This window comes from Salvia splendens, chromosome 13, assembly GCF_004379255.2.
Source record: "Salvia splendens isolate huo1 chromosome 13, SspV2, whole genome shotgun sequence".
NCBI classification, from domain to species: domain Eukaryota; kingdom Viridiplantae; phylum Streptophyta; class Magnoliopsida; order Lamiales; family Lamiaceae; genus Salvia; species Salvia splendens.
This window is the reverse complement of record NC_056044.1, coordinates 26,091,399-26,102,898: the sequence shown is the minus strand read 5'-3', so window position 1 is coordinate 26,102,898 and position 11,500 is coordinate 26,091,399. Positions and strand designations below refer to the sequence as shown.

The 11,500-nt window shown below is 40.7% G+C and overlaps 2 long non-coding RNA genes across 3 annotated transcripts; both read left to right on the top strand.

Moving 5' to 3' along the window:
- The first annotated feature begins 2,732 nt into the window (after window positions 1–2,732).
- Window positions 2,733–3,944, top strand: LOC121760125. Of its 2 annotated transcripts, none has more exons than XR_006041825.1 (3): window positions 2,733–3,362; window positions 3,453–3,538; window positions 3,643–3,944. It is a non-coding gene; the product is annotated as an uncharacterized LOC121760125 (long non-coding RNA). The 2 variants fall into 2 exon arrangements; XR_006041826.1 differs by having other exon boundaries at window positions 3,438–3,538.
- A 6,560-nt stretch (window positions 3,945–10,504) lies between these two features.
- On the top strand, window positions 10,505–11,500 carry LOC121761630. The gene is made up of 2 exons (XR_006042055.1): window positions 10,505–10,967; window positions 11,083–11,500. It is a non-coding gene; the product is annotated as an uncharacterized LOC121761630 (long non-coding RNA).

Sequence of the window (11,500 nt, the reverse complement as noted above, 5' to 3'; positions counted from 1 at the left end):
CATCCATTGCAATCTTCCATTTCCTGTCTTGCACAACATCTGCATAAGCAATAGGATCAACATCCATATAAAAACAAATAAGATTCACATTTTCCTCCACAACTTCATCAACTTCTGTAGCTTCATATATATCATTTAGACTGCGCATTCTTCTAGGCCTTCCACCTGGACCTTGAGATGATGTAGGTGACTCAGGTTCTTCAACTTCACGTGCATCTTCTTGCTGATCAGGTACAATTTCTGACGATCTTGCAGCTTTCTTATCCTCCCAGCTCCATGTCTGAGCTTCTTCAAACACCACATCGTGGCTTATGATCACCTTCTTTGTGAGTGGGTTATATAATTTGTAACCCATTACTCGATCTCCATATCCCACGAAGATACACTTTTCGCCTTTATCATCAAGCTTGATTCTTCGAGCTTCAGGAATTTTGGCATAGGCAATGCAGCCAAAACCTCTCAGGTGCGCAACACTGGGCTTGAACGAGCTCCATGCTTCTTCGGGCGTCATGTTGCGAACACTTTTGGTGGGGCACCGGTTCAGGAGATATACTGCTGTTGCGACAGCTTCAGCCCAGAATTCTCGAGGTAAGTCCTTCCCTTTGATCATACTCCTCGCCATATCAAGAATTGTTCGGTTCTTCCTTTCAGCAACGCCATTCAATTGAGGAGTATATGCAGGTGTAAGCTGGTGAACGATTCCATGATCCTTGCAAAAGTTTTCGAATAGATCGGATGTGAACTCGCCTCCTTGGTCGGATCTGAGAACTTTAATATAGTTCCCACTCTGCCTTTCAACAAGGACTTTGAACTCTTTGAAAATATTAAACACCTCAGATTTCCTTTTCAAGAAATACACCCAAGTCTTTTTGGAATAATCATCAATGAAAGTTAGAAAATACTGATTACCTCCAGTAGAAATAGGCTTTAGGGGACCACAAACGTCTGTATGAACGATCTCCAACGGGCGTGATGTTCTCCATCTCATTTCTTTTGAGAAACTTGGCCTGTGATGTTTTCCCAATATGCATCCTTCACAAACTTCTTCAGAATGATCAATACGCGGCAAGCCTTTCACCATATTCTTTGAAGACAGAAGCTTCAAACCACCAAAATTCAGATGTCCAAGACACAAATGCCATAACCACGATTCATCTTTAACAATTGCATTCATGCACTTCAACATATCATGTTTCATATTCAATGCAAATAATCTATTTCTGGACATCTTTACACAGGCAACCAAACTACCTCGAGCATCATTGATAGACAGATAAGAATTCTTGATATTAACATCAAATCCTTTCTCCAGCAATTGACCAAGACTCAAAATATTGTTCTTCATGGCAGGCACATAATAGACGTCATATATAAAACCTTGATTTCCATTCTTCAACTTAATCAAGATATTACTTTTTCCTTGCACTGCAACTTTTGAGGAATCTCCAAAAGTAACATCCCCATAAGATGTCTCCTTCAACTCCATGAAGAGTTCCTTATTCCCGCACATGTGGTTACTAGTTCCAGTATCCAAGTACCACGTGCTGCACTGATCACCTTCAAGTCCTTTATGAGTAAAAAGAGAGGTTGAAATTACCTGCTCATTATTGTCTCCACCATCGGCATAATGGACTTGTTGGTTGGACCTGGTATTTCCGGCTGTTGGACATTCATAGCTGTAATGACCGAATTCGTGACAAGTATAGCACTCAACATTTGCTTTATCAAACCCTGGTTGATTATAGGTTTGAGAATAACCGCCTCTATATTGTCCTCTTCCTCGTCCTCGTTGTCCATAAGAATTTCGACCTCTGCCTCGATAGGTGGAATTTTGGCGTCCTCCCTCATTTTGATAATTCTGACCTCGTCCTCCTCGATTTTGGTAATTCTGGCCACGTCCTCCTTCGTAATGGTAATTTTGGTTGCGTCCTCCTCGGCCACAATAACCTCGACCTCGGCCTCGACTTCGGTTGTATCCGCCACGTGATGTCCCAGGCTCAAACTTCTTGTCTTCTTGTATTGACATCTTCGCTTGTAGCATCTGCTCAAGTGACGGAGTGGTCTGTTTCTTCATGCGTTGCTCATGGACTTCCAAGCTGCTTTGCAACTGGTCGATTGACATAGTGTTGAGATCTTTTGATTATTCGATTGCCGCAACGACGTGCTCAAATTTCGACGTCATGGAACGAAGAATTTTCTCAATGACACGAACATCTTCAATTATCTCTCCTTGTCGTTTCATTTGATTCACAATAACTAATGTTCTTGTGAAATAGTCGAAATATTTTCCGTTTCAGACATCACCAAACTTTCAAACTCGCCACGTAGGATCTGCAGTCGAACTCGTATCGCCTTATCAACGTCGGTGAAAGAATTCTTCAGAATCTCCCAGGCTTGTTTTGACGTGGTGGCTGCACTTACTTTCTCGAATGTGGTTTCATCAATACCTTGATAGATATTGAACAACGCCTTCTTATCTCGTTTTCTTGCGTCTCTGAGGGCGTTCTTCTGGTTGTTCGTCAGGGCATCTTCGGCTTCTTGGGAGGTGGGTTCAGTGTAGCCGTCTTGAACAATATCCCACAACTCTTGTGATTGCAACAAGACTCGCATCTGAATACTCCAATTCCCATAATTATGTTTCTCTAATTTGGGAATCTGAGGTTGAACCATGTTCAACGTTGCCGCCATAGGTAGGATCGAGTGGCTCTAGATATCAGATTTGTTGGATATTTTGACACACAAAATATAGGAACACTCAACAAGGATGAAATATGGAGGATAAGTATTAATATGCTTCTCACAAAAGGGATTATAAAATACACTCGAACAAAGAGTGCTTCAGCACTTCAAAGCTTTCTTCTCTCTTTCTCACTTTTAGCTACTGCTCTTTCTCTATCTCACTCACAATTCTAACTTCTTTTCTTAATTGATAATTTTACAAAACACAACTATGCTATTTATAGGAAAATATTTACTAGCTATCATATATGTATACACTACGTCACCTATTATTACTAACAAATGTTATCCACTAAATCCACCTCCTAGTGATAAGTATGCCGTGAGGAAACAAAATTCATCCACGTATAATAACTAGGTGATGCACCTACTTATCACTTTTCTTAGTCTTGAAGTAATTGAGTTTAATAACTCAACATTTGAAAGCTATTGGGCCAGAAGCTAGCAGCTACTTGCAGGATAATAAGTTGAGGGACTATTATGGGAGAATGAACATTTTTGGTACCTTTGGAAATTTATTGTCCATTCATGGGAAGAAGGTCACCAGAAGCTTCACTAAGAGGTTAAAAGACGGGGATGAACAGAGATCTCCGATATACAGAGATTCTCAGCGTAGGATGCAGGTAACTAATAGCATATGCATATATATTAAATGGAATATTATTGGTTAATTGATTAATGGAATAATACACTGATAGCTTTCTTCTGAGAAGGTGAAACAAAACTAAGACTCCTGGTCCTGGTGCTCAGTCTGCGCTCAGAGCTCTTGCCCGTTCTGGCATGAAGATTGGCCGTATAGGTATGGGAAAAATTTGTTGATGTCTGAATTTTTGATGCCTTTTTTTAATCATGTTTCATTTCATTCAATGGAACTTTTCATAAATGGCACGGTTACACTTGCAGAGGATGTGACTCCAATTCCAACTGACAGCACTCGCAGAAAGGGTGGTAGAAGGGGAAGAAGGCTGTAATCTTGTCATTTTGGTCATTCTATCTGTGGTTCATTTCATTTTTATGGAGTTTCTTATTTCTACCCAGTGTTTGAAAATTTTATAGTTCTACCAAAAACCATTGATGTTTTTCACTCTGCGACATCGACCAATTATGAAATACTACTACTAGTATTTTTGCTCGAACTAGCTTAACATTGCCCATCATTGCCTTATTGGCATTAATTTGGTTTTTAGTTATAAATTAGAATTGTTAATGGTTTCTACTCCTTTTATTTTCATCTATGCCTAGATCACAATCGATTACAAAGTTCATATATTGCAATTTTACATTCAAGATTTTCTAAAGATTTGATTGTTTTATGTACAATATTTTTTGGTCAACAAAACGAAGGTGGGGACTGTTCATTTATCCAAGATTAACTTTCTCGAGCTTTTAACATTTTCTGTTCAGTGTAATGTGTTCTGAATATATGCTTAACATAATACGTGCTTGTTTGCTTGTCATAATAAACTCAAGATTTATCCTAATTTACCTTTAATAAATGGTTCGATTGCTTAGATTCAATTTATACTATATATTTACAACATTGCACTTCATTTTTTAAATACAGTATTTGATAAATACCAACAATTAAAATGAATAAATTTTATTTGTCAATTTATTTGCTTGGTTAGGGCTTCGGCTAGTCGTAGTGCTAGCCTATTACCATGCTGTGGGAAGTCCTGATGATGTGGCAAGCTGTGGGAAGTCTTGCTAGTTTATTACTGAGCTGTGGGAAGTCTTGCTAGCCTATTACTGGGATGTGGGAAGTCCTGATGATGTGGTAGGCTGTGGGAAGTCATAGTGACGTGCCAGGATGTGTTTTTGGTTAGTCCTAGTGCTAGGCTATTGACTAGTCCGTTTATTGTGGATGTTTTACCCTAATGGTATAAGTTATAAATAAATTGATATATATATATATATATATATATATATATATATATATATATATATATATATGAATAATGAATTTGTGAGAACTTTTCATAAATGGAAATGAGATATTTTTATGGAACATACGCAAAAGGAAAATGTCCTTTTTATGCGATAGAGGGAGTAACATATATTGCTCCAATGTTTTCAATTTATTTACCAAAAAAATCAAGGATTATATTATCCACTCGCTAAATACACTCCACTCCCAATTACAATCACCTAATAACTTTATTAAACCATGCAGAATATTAGCAAAAAGACCTAAAAACAATCTTGCATGCAATCAGTTTTATTAGGAGTCACCAAATAAAGAAGACCCTAACAATTAATTTAGTATGCAGTCAGACCGTGTTGGACTTTTCTACCTATTTGTGGAATTAGGCAGACACGAAATCTAGGAGAAGTTTCGTAATTACTATCGATCATCATAGTGAATCTTAGTATTCTATAGGAATATCTTGCTTTTTTCCTTTGCTTAAAGACTTTTACTAAGGAAATTAAAATTCATTACGTAACTGTACATACTTCTTATTTTATAATTAGTTACATCTAAAGAGCTTCACTTTAATGACTAATTAATCCATGTTCCTTATTTAAAAAACTATTGTTGTTAGGAAAGTTGGACAGTAGACTGCGTGTATAAGAGAAAGTCATTAGAAGTGAGAGTTACTACTTTTAGTATACCATTAAATATGATTTTAAAAAAAACATAATCAAACCATTGTTGGAGATTGGAGAATATCTCGCAAAGAATGAAGAAGATTATATTAAATCGGGAGAATATTAGACGGGATATTTAGACGACAATTAGGGAGATTTGATTGAGGAAATCTTACCTTGTATAGTACTCCCTAGGCCTATATATGATGTATCAATTCATTGTCAATAAAAACAACACACAATTATACAATTCTACATGGCATCCGAGCAGGTTAGGCTTAGAAAAAATTTCATCATAGCCTAATAACATACCTCTCTCGACCGAAACGGCGAGAAGACCAATCAAGCCAAAGAAATGGCATACGAGAAACCAGAAATCGAACCTGTGGCCGAGAAGATCAGGTCAAGTAAAAGTGTTACCATAGCCTTCAAGTTGAATGGCTTGAACTATCCATTATGGGCACGATTGATGAAAGTGTCCATAGGCGGCCGATGAGTCTACCGCCACATATCAGGAACACCACCTCCGCCACTACCGACGGAGAAGGGATATTCCGATTGGGAGGAGATAGACCTAATAGTCTTCTCCTGGATAATCGACAATATGGAAACCAACCTCATTGCCGACTTCGCACATCATCAAACGGCGAAGGCACTGTGGGATACCCTCGTCGTCACTTTCGCAAGTTCAGCGGACTCATATCTCATATATGATCTGCGAGACAAGGCAAGCAAGATTATGCAAGGAGATTCAACATTAGAAGCCTACTGGAGCAGGCTGCACGGGGCATGGATCGACATCGATCGATGCCCTCAAAAAACCGTGAATTGCTGCGACAAAGGAGTAGCGCAATACCGAGACATCAAATCCGAATTAAGGCTATTTAAATTTCTCACCGGATTGAACGAGAAGTACGATTGGGTCCGACGCGAGATCCTCAAGGAGGATCCCTACCCCTCAGCCGACGTTGCATATGGGTGGGTGAAACGGGAGGCGGCTCGACTCAAGATCATGCCACTTGCATCCGATTCGACCTCCATCACCGTCGGAAGCGAGACATCATCGGGGATCGGATTCAGATTTGGAGCTCGGGAATATCGTCAACCACAGCCGCAAAACAGAGGACAACCGCCAACGATGCAACGCTCGAAAACCAACAGCGGGGGAAGAAACCCGACAGAAGGAAGCCAAGAAGCGACGGGATTCCAGAAAAAAAGAGGCCGGAGACCGGCGGCCTCCCAACCGGCGGTGGCGGGCGCTGCGAGAACAGCGGTGGTGGGGGGAAGACGGCAGAGGCGATGATCGCCTCTCTCAGATGGGATGGCGGCGCCGAGATTGGAGGTAAAGGGTTAGGGATTGAGGATCCTAACCCTAATAAAACCCTATTTGCTATTAAACCCCATCTATCAAATATTATGACAAACGACCCCATCCCGAAAGTTATACTAAAAACCACCCCCAGCTTACTAATATTTGCGGAACAGACCCCATTTTATGCAAGAATTCATTTGCATGCTTAGAAAACTTATCATGTGCATTTGAGGCCCAAAATTGTGATATTGTTGATGACACGGGATGGATTTTTGATTGCGGGGCCACCGACATTATGTCATATGACATACGTGACTCTTTGGAGATTCATAAGACTCCTAAGTCTCATATAAAAACTGCAAATGGAGGAATGACACCAGTCGAAGGGGCGGGGACTATAGAAATTTTTCCGAATGTTCATATTCCCAACTGCCTTTATGTTCCTAAATTGTCACAGAAGTTAATGTCAATTAGTCATGTGACTAAGGATTTAAATTGTACGTTGCTGATGCACCCAAACTTCTGTATGTTACAGGATATCCGAACGGGGAAGATTATTGGACGTGGCACTGAGCGTCGCGGGCTCTATTTTGTGGATGAGATTGCTCGACAAGATGGTGCGGCGATGCTTGCTCAAGGATCCACTAATCAAGATACTTGGCTCTGGCACCGACGGATGGGCCATACCTCTCCGGGTTATTTAAAATCTTTATTTCCTAAACTTTTTGTTCCTAGAAATTTCTCTTGCAAAGCATGTGTTTTGGCCAAGAGCCACCAAAACTCTTTTAAACCGAATGATACTCGTGTTGACACAGTTTTTTCCTTGATTCATTCTGATGTGTGGGGCCCAGCGCCTGTAGGAACTAGTTCTGTTTTTAAATACTTTGTGATATTTGTGGATGATTGCAGTAGAGCTACTTGGGTTTATTTCATGAAGCATAAATCTGAAGTATACGACAAATTTTTGCTTTTTTATAAAATGATCCAAACTCAATTTCAAACGTCCGTCAAAATCCTACGATCTGATAATGGGCGGGAATTTTTAAATAGTTCCATGACAAAAATTTTTGGTGAAAATGGGTTGATACATCAAACTTCCTGTTCCCACACACCAGAACAAAATGGGGTAGCAGAACGAAAAAAATCGAATCATCCTCGAAATGACCAGAGCCCTCCTATTTGATTCAAAGGTACCCCCATCTTTTTGGCCAGAAGCCGTAGCCACCTCCGTTTACCTTCTAAATCGCCTTCCCACTAAAACGCTAAACCGAAAAACACCCTTAGATCACCTTTCCACCTTAACCAAAATTCCATCAGCCTTATCTCTACCACCTAAAACCTTTGGATGCTCCGTTTATGTACATGTTCCCAAGCATGAAAGAAATAAGTTCTCCCCGTGTGCAATTAAGTGCGTCTTTATGGGGTATGGGATTAACCAGAAGGGTTATCGATGTTACGACCCCAAGACCAAACGGGTAATAACCACCATGAACTGCAACTTTCTTGAAATCGAATTTTTCTACCACCTTGGGACTCAGGGGGAGAGTGTGAGACAGGGGGAGACCCAAGAAGATGACTCCCTTCGGTGGTATATGCCAAGTAACTTTGATTCGGATCCAACAGAGCAAGCTGGCACTGTTCATGTGCCGATCCTGTCTGCAGAAACGATCCCTACAACGCTTCCGCCGCGTTCCTCTGATCCAACCAAAACGGAATCCGAGGTAATATCTAGTCCGAGTCGTGATATTTCACCTATTGTTCCTGACTCACCAAGTACAGAAGAAGACGAAGAAGATACTACAATTGACCAGGATACAGGGCAGTGCGTGCTTTCTCCAAGGAGTACGAGAGGAATTCCACGCAAGAGATACTCCCCTGAACAAATAGGGAGGAGAAGCAGATACTCGGTGGCTAACTTTGCAGAAGCAAACATGTGAAAATGGCAAGAGCGTTTCATATAGCGCTCTATGAAGAGGAGATTCCGAGAACCTTTGAAGAAGCCTTCAGAGTCAAACACTGGAGGGAGGCAATGCTCGTCGAGATGAAGGCACTGAAACGGAACGGTACTTGGGAGGTCAGTCCATTGCCCGATGGGAAGTATACAGTTGGCTGTAGATGGGTTTTTACGATCAAGCGGAGACCCGATGGAAGCATTGAGCGATACAAAGCTCGATTAGTCGCAAAGGGGTATACTCAGACTCAGGGAGTAGATTACTCAGAGACCTTCTCCCCGGTCGCAAAGATGAACACTATAAGAGTGCTGCTATCCATTGCAGCAAACAGGGACTGGCCACTTCATCAGTATGACGTCACCAATGCATTCCTCCATGGAGAATTAAAGGATCTGATCTACATGCAGGCCCCACCGGGCTTCACAGAAGAATTTGGACAAGGCAAGGTGTGCAAGTTGAAGAAAACTCTATATGGGTTGAAGCAATCCCCGAGAGCATGGTTTGGGAGATTCACAGAAGTTATGAAACGATATGGCTATCAGCAGAGTAACTCCGACCACACACTATTCATCAAGTGGAGAGGAGAGAAGATCACCTGCCTGATAATTTATGTAGACGATATGATTATTACAGGGGATGATGCAGAAGAATTGAAGGACCTCAAAGGGCATTTGGCTGCAGAATTTGAGATGAAGAACCTAGGAGACCTCAAGTATTTCCTTGGAATCGAAGTGCTCAGGTCGGGGAAAGGAATCTTCATCAGTCAACGGAAATACGTTCTCGATCTTTTGACCGAAATGGGAATGCTAGAGTGTAAACCAGCAGATACTCCAATAGTACAGAACCATGGCCTTCAGATAATCAAAGGAGCAGCGTCAACCGATCGAGGCAGATACCAAAGGCTGGTAGGGAAGCTCATCTACCTATCCCACACTCGGCCAGATATTGCATATGCAGTCGGAGTGCTTAGTCAGTTTATGCACAACCCACAGGGGGAGCATTGGGAGGCAGCACTCAGAATTGTGCGCTACCTGAAGGGAACAATCGGACATGGAATACTATTTCGGAAGAATGGACACCTAGATATTCACGGGTACACTGATGCAGACTGGGTAGGGAACCCAGTTGATAGGCGATCTACAGGAGGGTACTTCACATTCGTGGGCGGCAACTTGGTCACTTGGAGGAGCAAAAAGCAGAAGGTAGTGGCCTTGTCAAGCGCAGAAGCTGAATTTAGAGGCATCAAGAGTGGACTTACTGAAATCCTGTGGCTCAGAAGAGTAATGAAAGAGCTAAACCTCGACTCAAAAAAGGCCTGCAAACTACTCTGTGACAACAAGGCAGCAATTAGCATTTCTGAGAACCCAGTGCAACATGATAGAACGAAGCATGTCGAGATTGATCGACATTTTATAAAGGAGAACCTTGAAGAGAAGATTGTAGAAATTCCATATGTGAAGTCCGAAGATCAACTCGCAGACATCTTGACCAAGGCCGTGCCTGCAAAGAACTTTCACGAAGTTTTGGGCAAGTTAAGTTTTGGGGATCCCGTCACTTAACTTGAGGGGGAGTGTTGGAGATTGGAGAATATCTCGCAAAGAATGAAGAAGATTACGTTAAATCGGGAGAATATTAGACGGGATATTTAGACGACAATTAGGGAGATTTGATTGAGGAAATCTTACCTTGTATAGTACTCCCTAGGCCTATATATGATGTATCAATTCATTGTCAATAAAAACAACACACAACTATACAATTCTACAACCATATCCTGGTTGTATGGAATGGCTTGAAAAATAATTTCATGATAATTAGAATCGTCGATCGAACTATCCAATTTTAATTCCATCGCAAAGTGTGGATAATTGATAAAAAAAACACAAAACAAAACCAAATTAATGGTTGTTTATTAAACACTTGACATTTCTAAAATATGGAACCGACACTTTTAGTTACCAATTTACCTCTAACTAACTTAATGGAGATGGTATTATCATGCAGTAATTTATTTTCTATTCTTGTAACTAACCTTTCAATTTTTCATGTAAATTATTTTAGTGTGAAGTTTATATAATTGGGTGTTGAGCAGAATTTGCTGGAGAAGTGTGTCGTTGTGACGGAGATCAGTGGTTCTTCTTCACCACGATGCAAGAAAGGGAAGCCCGCGGAGGAAGACCTAATCGCCTAACCGAGGCTGGATACTGGAAAGCTACTGGCTCTCCTTGTGATGTTTATACTTGTCAAAATATCCGAATCGGAAGGAAAAAAACCATGGTATTTTACGAGGGCCAAGCTCCCCCGGGTCTAAAACTAGCTGGAAAATGAACGAGTATAAACTCTATTATCAATCTTCTGCTGCTGCTATTCCTCGGGTCTGTTTCTAGGGCTTTACTAGTTCAGACTTGATTACAGGGTTTATAATGTGAGTATTCGATAATGATGAATTAATTTGAATGTTTATTTGAATTACTTGTCATGCAAATTAAGTTGAAGGAAGAGCTCAGCTTGTGCCGAGTTTACAAGAGATCCAAATATCCGAGGGCGTTTGATAGGCGGCCGGTGGCGTTGCACCATCACCATCAAAGTAGTGATGAGGCTGTGATGATAACTGAAGATCAGCAGAATTCAGCTGTGGAAAATGAAGTTGATTTGGATATGGCAACGGAAATTGAACCCTTACAAGATTCGGAAATAGTCATGTTGCTGAACTGTTTTGACATATGAGAGATTTGTCAAAATACTGATTTAGAGTACTAGTATATCTGGATTAGCATAATCTTACATATGTAGCAGTATAACATTATTTGTAAGCAACATGGTTGATTAATGTTCTTTCGAAGAACAAATTAGCAGCTGGCTGGGGATTGATCTAGTTATCAATGAAGTGTTGGAATATTTATGTTTG